Source organism: Convolutriloba macropyga, chromosome 12 (assembly GCF_964194025.1).
Source record: "Convolutriloba macropyga chromosome 12, txConMacr16.3, whole genome shotgun sequence".
NCBI classification, from domain to species: Eukaryota; Metazoa; Xenacoelomorpha; order Acoela; family Convolutidae; genus Convolutriloba; species Convolutriloba macropyga.
In genome coordinates this window covers 31,200,344-31,210,991 of record NC_134479.1, presented here as the reverse complement: position 1 = coordinate 31,210,991, position 10,648 = coordinate 31,200,344, and the positions used below count along the sequence as shown (strand labels likewise).

The window sequence follows — 10,648 nt, the reverse complement described above, 5'->3', positions numbered from 1 at the left end:
CCATTATCTTGAAATTACTTTGTGATAATTTTTGATTGTTGTTTTCCCTTTCTTTGTGTGCTTTTCTCTGCATTATCAAAATATCGTCAATTTGTCAAATATAAAGTCAATAGAAATTTATCTAAGTCACTAATTTCACTAGCCCTCTTCTTAAAATCCGGGAAAAACTGTACAGAGACCAACGTCACATTGACCCCAGGAACAATCTGAGTCACTGTTACAGGGGCCTTAGTCGATTAGGATATTAACTCTGTGAGTTGGAAAATACGGTTTCTGATGCCACATAATTTCCTTTATATGTATATACAAAATTAATTGTACAGCTATTCTTACTGTTTTCTTTTATTTACCCTGTGAAGATTTTTGGCTGTGCTTTTCTCTTTTTGCGTGCTTTTTTCTTTTCATTATCAAAAAAGTCGATTTGTTAAAAAAAATATGCAATTAGATAGAAAGTTATCTAATTCACCACTTTCACTAGTCCTCTTCTTATAATCCAGCAAAACTGTACAGAGACCACCGTCGCATTGACCCCAGGGACAATCCCAGTCACTGCTACAGGGTTTGGGTTCTTCCTCCCTCTTTGCTAAAATAAGCAGTTTGATGCCTTGGTCCTTTAAACTGTTAACCCTGTGATTTGGAAAAAGCAATTTCTAATTTCACATAATGCGTGTATAATCATATACAAAAATAATTTGCAACATTTCCTTTTACCATTACCTTAAGATTACTTGTGATAATTTTTGATTGTTGTTTTCTCTTTCTTTGTGTGCTTTTCTCTGCATTATCAAAATATCGTCAATTTGTCAAATATAACGTCAACAGAAAGTTATCTAAGTCACTATTATCACTAGACCTCTTCTTAAAATCCGGGAAAACTGTACAGAGACCACCGTCACATTGACACCAAGGATAATCCCAGTCACTGTTACAGGGTGCCTAAGTCCATTAGGATGTTAACTCTGTGAGTTGGAAAATACGGTTTTTGATGCCACATAGTTTCCTTTATATGTATATACAAAATTAATTGTACAACTATTCTTACTGTTTTCTTTTATTTACCCTGTGAAGATTTTTGGCTGTGCTTTTCTTTTTTTGCGTGCTTTTTTCTTTGCATTATCAAATAAAGTCGATTTGTAAAAGAAAATATGCAATTGGATAGAAAGTTATCTAATTCACCACCTTCACTAGTCCTCTTCTTATAATCCAGCAGAACTGTACAGAGACCACCGTAACATTATCTTAATTTTACTATGTGTAAAATTTTGATTGTATGTTTTTCTTTTTTTGTGTGTTTTTCTCTGCATTTTGAAAATATAGTCGATTTGTTTAAAAAATTGCAGTAAGATAGAAAGTTATCTAATTCACCACTTTCACTAGTCCTCTTCTTATAATCCAGCAAAACTGTACAGAGCCCACCGTCACATTGACCCCAGGGACAATCCCAGTCACTGCTACAGGGTTTGGGTTCTTCCTCTCGCTTTGCTGAAACAAGAAGTTTGACGCCTTGGTCCTTCAGACTGTTAACCTTTTGAGTTGGATAATGATGTTTCTAATTTCGCTTTGTTCATTTTTTCATATAGAATTGATATTCCTAGATACTTCAATATCTTATTCTTATTTGATTTTAAAAAATTCATTTAGCACAATGACAGCATAGATATAGTAAATATGATTAGTTAACATTCTTTGTTTATAGCTTACTCCATTCGCGTTTGCCTAATTTTTGTTCAGCTCTTCGGTTGTAGAAATTGTTTGCGTGAACAATGACAGATAGGAGGGCGAAAATTGCTACTTCTCTCCACATTCTGGTTAGGTCGAGTTGTGACAGTACTGAAAAATAAATAAATCAACAAGTGTCAGGCATCGAAGAGTTTGTCGTGTATGTTAGATCTAAGATAACATAGCAACATTTTTTTCGATTTTCCTAGCTTGGAACAGTGGTTACTGCACTCAAGGCAACATCGGTTCCTGAGACTACCCGGAGAGTTCTATTCAGCTGTTTGTGGTTTTGAGACTCGTCGCCAACGATTCCTGCTACTACAAATGACTTGGTATCTCATGAAAAATGAATCTAGTCGGTATTGTCCCCCTCCCACTAGAGTGGTATGCTTAGTGGGTATATAAATCTTTCGCAGAGCAACGGTGGATGGGGGCAAAAAAACCACGCCTGGTTGATAAAGCAATTCTGGAAAACTTGAGATGATCAGAAAAACTAAAATGTTTGGTAAAATATGAAAACTTAAGATCGCTTACTTTTTTGACAGTTTTTTGCAGCTTTTTCTCGATTTGTAAGCTGAATCTGAAAGAAATTTTCTCCAAAATGAGCTGATTTTGTGTGCAACGTTATAATGAAATGCAATCACGTGATCCTAACGTCTTTTTATTTTCAATTTTTATCGTGAATGATCAAGTGAACTGATTTCTAAAATTTTTATGGTCACTTTAAGTACACGAACTAATTATCATCTTAACATAAATTAAACTCAATTGCTGTAATATTATCATGATTCGCTGATTTGAACTGCTTTCTTCGGCGGTCTTATAATGCTTGTCTTGTGAGGACCACCCTTTAAGAAAAGCTGAACTTATATTCACAATAACAGACTTGTTTTTCACATCGCCAACGTGTTCGGAGTTGTACCGTTTTCATTCAGTTCAATGATTAGTTAAAGAATTACGTTCAGACAGAGAACCAACCTCCAGTCTTCTTTTGGTCTTAAAGTTGTTTTTATTCAGGTGAGTTCAAGCAGTTTTGATTGAGTTGACTATAGCTGCACCGAACTAACTTTGCTCGTGCATCAATTATGCTATGATAAAAAAATGCGAAGGCAAAGCAACATTACGAGCTTACTCGTCGTTTTCTGGTTGTTCGGACTCCATAAAATCAATCACATAAAGAACCACCTTCTTTCAATTCATTTAACACAAATGAACAACTGAACTAAATCTGAATCTCATCTGGCCGCCTCTGTGGCTCGTATGGCTTTACTTACAGACTTAAACAGACACGTTTTCATTTTAGTTCCTACTAATGGTAGAAAAGATCTAAACTGATAAGTTTGGCAAACTATCCTTGGGCTAGGAGGGTTGCACTTTCAATTTTTAATATCATGCTCAGGTCAAAAGACAATTTATCATCTAACATCGTCGATGTCACGAATTTTTTTTCTGTAATTCACTGGGTAGATGAACTTAAGCAATAACTTCTGCAAGAAAAAATCATTGATATGCATATCGTCCAGCTATGGTTGCTCATTTGGCTGAAATCAATTTTTTTTCAATCGACTCGCCATACAGACACGTGCACCCAGTGGCATTTCAGTTCGTTGCAGAGTCCCGGGTCGAGGTTTGGCGGTGAAATTTCGTAAGAAATGCGGTGAAATGCGGTGAAAAAAAAATAATTTTCACCGCGTATTTCTTACATCTTTTAGCGGTGAATGCGGTGACTCGCGGTGAATTATTTATTTTCACCGCGTTTTCAGTATTATTACAAAAAAGAATCGTCCCCACACGGGATCGAACCTCTGTCATAGTGCATGCCTTCCACTGCTTAGTCCACTGCGCCAAGTTTCACTAACAGCTCTGGAATTTCTTGTGAATTTAAATCAGATTGAGTAAACTTTGGTAATCATATGCGGTGAATTTTTGTAAGAAATGCGGTGAATTTGGCGGTGAATTTTTGTAAGAAATGTGGTGAAATGTGGTGAATTATTTTTTTTCACCGCATTCACCGCGTTCACCGCATTTCTTACATTATTTTGCCACAAAAGTCGATGCGGTGAATTTTTGTAAGAAATGCGGTGAATTTTGCGGTGAATTTTTGTAAGAAATGCGGTGAAATGCGCTAAAATATTTATTTTCACCGCATTCACCGCAATCACCGCATTTCTTACAAAATTTCACCGCATTCACCGCATTTCTTACAAAAATTTACCCAAAAACCTCGACCCGGGGTACGAATTGGCCAATTTAGAAAACAAGTCGATGTCAGAAATTTTCGGCATAAAAGTTGCCAGTTTTCGGCATAGGGTTAAAAATGTTCGTTGATCAGTTGTTCTGTTTTTGCTGTATCAGTCTGTTTTATTAAATACTTTTTTTAAAAACAATAATTTGCGTCTAAGTATTTTTCAATTTTTATCTGGAAAAATGAAACAGATTTCTGACAGTTCGCAATCAATTTTCAAGATAAAAATTTAGAGTTGAAAATTTCAAAACTGTTTTCTTTGTGTCGCCTAGTTACTACCAGAATAATAGCAGGATCGATTAAGAGAAAAAGCTTTAGTTTCTTGTAAAAACTCAACTTAGTTTTGAAAGACAACATTTTTTGTTCGTTAGGTGTGACTTCTGATGCCGTTTTTGCTTTGCGCATTTACTATGATTTTAGAATTGTTTGGGGCTATCCGGACAAGCAATGTGATAGGCAGATCTTCGAAAACTTTAATTAAAAACATTTAATTTTGGTGCTATGAACGATAATTAAATGGTTAGGATTCACGCAACTATCTCTCTACAACTAACTCTCCAAGGTTTTAAATTTATGAAAACTTTAGTTTAAAAATGACTTGAATTACTGGTTTGATTTCTCATTGAGTTTATACGCTATTTTTGTATCTGCTGTTTTATTTGTATCTGCTGTATTTCTGCCTTCTCTCTCTCGCTTTTTTTTTCTCTCTCTCTCTCTCTCTATCTCTCTCTCTCTCTCTCTCTCTCTCTCTCTCTCTCTCTCTCTCTCTCTCTCTCTCTCTCTCTCTCTCTCTCTCTCTCTCTCTCTCTCTCTTTCTGTTTGAATTCGTGCTTAGCAAATGTAAATTGACGTTATTCACAGTTGTGTTTTCATTCTCAGGCGTCATTCACAGGAGGCGTTTTGTTGTGTTTTTCTTGACCGAAAAATTTAAATTAATAAAAAAGTTGTGGTAAATTAACCAAGCCCTATATGGCGTACTATTAAGCGTTAATTCACACTTAATTGCGCAAAATTGCCAACTAAAGTAGGTATAATTTTGGATTTTATGTTCTGATTTCGGTCAGATCTTTGGTTCCTTTCGCAGGAGACAGCTTTGAGCGCAGATTGAGCGCACAAAAGGTCTTAGGCGAAAATCAGTCTGATCAGATATCATTCCGGCTTGAAATTGTCTTACTAGTTATTAATTTGGTTTGAAACGATCTGATCAGAGGTCACTGTCGTCTGGCAGCTCAGCCGCAACCAGTTTGAGCAGTTGCGAAACAAAAATGAAAACCAAACTAAAAAGAAAACGACAATTGCCACAAATCGCTAAAAGCGCCCTTATTCCTCAAATTCTTAATGCATTTGAAAGCGGAATTGTAAATATAGAGCTCATCAAATGAATGCGTCCACTAAAATATCACTTTTGTATCCAATAAAAACAGGCAATTGTCAGGTCGATTATAACTTTACAACCACCTCGCCTCTAAATGACACCGAGACTATAAAATTCTATCAATTCTCTCTCTCTCTCTCTCTCTCTCTCTCTCTCTCTTTCTGTTTGAGTTCGTGTTAGCAATTGTTAATTGAAGTTATTCCCAGTTGTGTTTTCATTCTCAGGTGTCAATCACATGTGGCGTATTGCTGTGTTTTTCCTGACAAAAAAATTTAAATTGATAAAAAATTCGTAAATGTAAAAAAACCCTATGTGGTATACTATTAAGCGTTAATTCACTTGTAATTGCACAAAATTGCCAATTGAAATAGATACAGTTATGGATTATAGATACAATAACTGCTGACTCAATATACGTTCAGTGCTCAAGAATTAGGTTCAGAGAAAAAAAAATAAATTTAAATCATGCTAGAAAGCTTTATATGGCGCACGAAAAATAGGTTAAAAAGCTTGTATCTCAGTTCTGTGGTGGCAATTTGGACAATTTTGCAAACAAGGAACGCGGGATGCGCAATTCTGCCCTTCACTTCTGCCCGAATTTGATAAAAGTATCGTTTATTCTCGCAATAATTGTTTTATTTTCAATGTATTTACATAGGAAAAGTAAACAAGAGAATACATAAAAGGGCAGTTTTTCTTTTGGTACTGTCGGTAACAGATGTTGGCTCTGCCTATGTCAAGAGACAACAGTAAAGCAGCCTTCCGATCAGATTTTATCTAGATTAAGTCGGCTCTGTTAAAAACCAAGTTGTCTAGCTGATAGAAATTGCAACTCCCCTTCACGTGTAAATTTGAAAAACGGCAGATCAAGACGGTTTTTTATTAGCGCACTTGATTCTGATTAGAAGTGATTTCGAGTTTGAAACCGATCAGAAGTGGGTCTAATCAAGAGTCACTTTCGAGAGCAAATAGTCCGATCAGAGGTAATATTGAGCGCACAAACGTCTGGACAATGGCTTGGAGAATATCAGTACCTCGCTGTATGGCGATGCCGAAATGATCTGCTCGGCGGTAAAAAAAATGTGAGTCTGGGTATTGCCTGATCAAAGACCATGTAAAGTGCACTAACTTCTGAACGATGGTCTGAAACTTATATGGGTCAGAGTCGCATAAAAATCTTAACAATGTTCTGATTTCGGTCAGATCTGTGGTTCCTTTCGCAAGAGAAAATCTGATCATAGACAGCTTCGGGCGCACAAGAGGTTTTAGGCGAACATCAGTCTAATCAGAGGTTTTTTCGCCTGTGATGGTCTCATCAGTTATTATTTTGGTTTGAAACGATCTGATAAAAGGTCTCTGTCGTCTGGAACCTCAACCGCGACCAATTTGAGCAATTGCGGAACGAAAATGAAGACCAAACTAAAAAGAAAACGACAATTGCATTAAGTACTTAACAAATGGCTAAAAGCGCCTTTATTCCTCGAATTCTAAATGATTTTGAAAGCGGAATTATATGAATAGAGCTCAACAAATGGATGCGTCCACTAAAATATCTCTTTTGTATTCAATAAAAAGAGACAACTATCAGGCGATTATAACTTTACAATCACCTCGCCTTTAAATGACACCGAGACTATAGAATTCTATATCAATTTTCTCCTGTACTGTCGGCTGAGATCCTTAACTCAAGTTGGAGTTAAGTGCGTTTCATTCTACACTATAATAGGTTTAACGGCTGCCTGTTGAGAATCACCATAACGTTCACGTTCAATGGTTATACCAGTCTACCAGTCACATTGCAGGGGTAGACTTTCAAACCCCTAATTGTGTCCATTAATGCTGACTATCAACAAAATAATAGCGTATAAAGGAAGGTATCATAGACATGCCGGAGATCTTCAACGCTTCACAAGTATTCTTATGGTTTGGGTCCACCTTCGAGTAAGATTTTTTTAAACTTTCGCTGAAAATAATGAAAGCTTTAACCTTTGCCAATATACGCATACTTTCCACTTCATACTCTCTCATAGTATTGCTCATGATAGCTACCTGTTCACAATTTGCGACTGTCGCGTTTAATCGAAAGTTATAGCTGCAATTCAAATCTGAACTAAAATAAATGACAGTTTCCAAAGATCCAGAGTGAACAAGTATTATCTCATCGCATCAGACTATTCGTGCGTTCATGTCCAGACTTTCGTGCATTTTTCCTTGTTTCCAGACCGTGTAAATTTGAACGCACGACACCCCCGTCGTGCGTTCATCTGGGTCTGGACATATCGACTTTCCGTCTGGGACCTCAACCTGGGTAACTATAGAGCAGAATTCCTAAGTACGAGATATTGTTGCTTTTAACAATCAACTCATCCAGATCAATCATATTCCGCTTCCATAAGTAGTTTCCCGAAATTTTTGACATAGCAAACATTATGAGTGACACTATTTGTTGTCGTGTAATCGTCAAGATAAAATAATATCATAGAGCTAAATTCTTTTCTTTTTGACTAATTAATGCGGACCCCATATTTTCCTACTCCATATTGTTAAAAAAGGATCTTTTATTACAGCGAGACTTCGACAGAGGCTATCAATAAAACTTGAAAACAATTTAGCGTTTACTTAAATTAAATTTAGAAGATGATGATTTGTCAAGCTGTGCTCTATGTACGTCAGTATCTTTACGCGCGTCAGCAAATTTTTCACACGTACGTCACTATCTTTATATACGTCAGGTAGAAACAGGAATTTCATGTTAAAACAGATAAGGGGGGGGGTGGTTTCAATGGTCTGTGTTGGTTTCATTCAGCAATTATCGATTGAAAAGGAAATTGGAAAATACTACAAACAATAAACTCAATTGAATTTTTTCTCTACGATTGCAACGCAGTTTACATCTGACAGCTGTTATGTGCTGTTGAATCAGCTTAATTTGGGTTTTATTTCATATAATTCTATGATAATTTTACTATCAAAGTCATAAAATTCCAGCCAGCCATTCAATTTTTTCCAACTTAGCGCTCGCTTCACCCCCTTGTCTTGGTGTAATTAGGTTTTTAAGACGTATTCAGATGCAAACCAAAAAGCGGCTATAAATCTGACAAATAATCCTTTGATGTTAGTCAGTTGTAACACGGATTCTAAAGGCGTTTCATTTTCGACAGAATAATGACAAAAGAAACGAGGATTCGAAAAGCAATAAACGTAAGGACAAAGCAATGATAGCTTGGCCAGATTAGTTATAAAACTAAACCAACCAAATTATTAATACATCTGCGGTTTGACTGAAGTATTTTTAAGAGATCACTGACAATGAAGAAATGCGATCATATATTTTCATATTCGCTGAAGTAGAGATTCAAAATTTCATGCGCTCATTAAAAGATGGATGCAACGATAAAGACTTTTATTTTTCATGCTCATAAACATCAAACAGAGTAGTGAAAAAAACAAGTGTTACGTAACAATGAACAAAGAGGTTACAAAGCTAAATAATTGCTTTTATATTTTTAATACAACAAGGAGGCTCGATAATGTGCGTTCGCACATGATGTTCCGACCCGAGCTCATCCACATTTTTGACTTATTGGTCATCCAAATGAAGCGATAATCAAATATAGAAGTTTGAGTTTAAAAATCTTTTTATACCCAAACTACTAACTGAATTACATAATGCCTTGCCTCATTACAGCGCTCATCAGATCTGCCATAAAAGAAAAAAACAACAAAATCAGCAGAAACTAGAATTTCACAGCAAAAGTTCAGTATCTATATTTAAAAGCACCTAGTAACAACGTCAAAATGAAATCAGATAAAACCTCAGCTACAAAACTTACTCCTTATCTACATGGCAGATGGGACTTTCCCTAATGGGGCTAGGTAAAAGGTCGACAAAAAAAAATAATGAGGCAAAAACTTTTCATAACTTCAAACGCCTTAAAAAACTTTAGCCTTCAACAAAAAATTCTTGATAAGCTTACTGAAACATCTTTACAAAAGAACCTGTATATGCTCAGTCTCAGCCACAAAAACGAACTAGGAATGTACAACAATTTAAAAAAAAACAAAAACAAATTGCAAAAACACAAATTATAAAAATCATTAAAATAATTTGCTTTTATCTAAATATTGTTTCTTTTAATTCAATTTTACTTCTTCTAAATCAAATAAAATTAAACTGAACGATTAAATAGGTTCACTCGGTACTTATTTGAAAATCATTGGGATCTGTTATTGCGCGAATATGCTAAAAAAGCAGAAAAAAACACAAATATTGACCACTCACAAAACTTTTAAGAAAACGCATATCATCCACCAAACAAAACATCAGATACGATAAAATATCAAAGGACCTGTTAATTTTTGGATTAGATAGATTTGAACGGGACCTCTCAGAGATGAGAATAAGTTACAAGTTAACAAAAAGAACAAAACCAAAATAATTGAAAAATTTCTGAAAACGAATAATATGAAAACTTTAAGACTATTCGCAATGAACTGACTTCATCAAGAAATGTCATTTATTCAAGTTTCAATTCAAAGCTTATGAGACATCTCAGCGTTTTAATACTAGAAAAAACTTGAAAAAATCCGTCAAAACAGCAAAGACAAAAAATAATTAAGAGAATAAAGTGTCGAAGCCATAAAAAAGTGAATTTTTTAGTGAAAATTTTCTGCAATCAATTTTTTAACAGCAAAATGATTTTTTTGTTTCTATAAATATAACTTGAAAAAATAATATTTATGAACAAGTACATCAAAATTACGAAATTTTAAAAAAAAACACATAATATCAGCCACATTAATTTCAACAGTTTTCACCGAAAGTCAATAAATACGCTCAACTATGCTTTGATGAGATGACTATGTTGTTTTTCAACCATTTGTTACCACAAAGACACCAAAGTAAGTCTTATGACAATGAAAACAAAGACAGGCAAAAACCAAAAATTCAATAAAAATGTGCGAGAAGATAGTTTGGAAGCCCTTAAAACCATGAGCTTTTCTCTGAAAACCTTCTTTGGGATCCATTGAACAATTTTGTTAAGCAATTGGGAACTATCAGTATAACGATAATGTAGTAAGAATTCCAAAACCAAAATAACGAAAAAATATGCAAAAGACAAAAACAATATGAAAACTCGTGGCATCGAAGTCACAAATCCCATAGTTAGAAGTCAAAAATGCTATTTTAACAAGTTTTGGATGCAAAAGAAAAGAAGGAGATCCTGTGATTACTGAAAATGACCTACAGTTCGAAAAAATCAGTTTGAGGTCGGTTAATTAAAAAAAATGAAAATTTGATTTTAATG

At 35.0% G+C, this 10,648-nt stretch overlaps 1 long non-coding RNA gene across 1 annotated transcript; it reads right to left on the bottom strand.

Moving 5' to 3' along the window:
* Window positions 1-1,365: 1,365 nt before the first annotated feature.
* LOC142350801 (uncharacterized) lies at window positions 1,366-2,386 on the bottom strand. Its single transcript, XR_012760916.1, has 3 exons — window positions 2,254-2,386; window positions 1,702-1,830; window positions 1,366-1,482 (listed from the first exon to the last, which is right to left on the bottom strand). It is a non-coding gene; the product is annotated as an uncharacterized LOC142350801 (long non-coding RNA).
* Window positions 2,387-10,648: the final 8,262 nt, after the last annotated feature.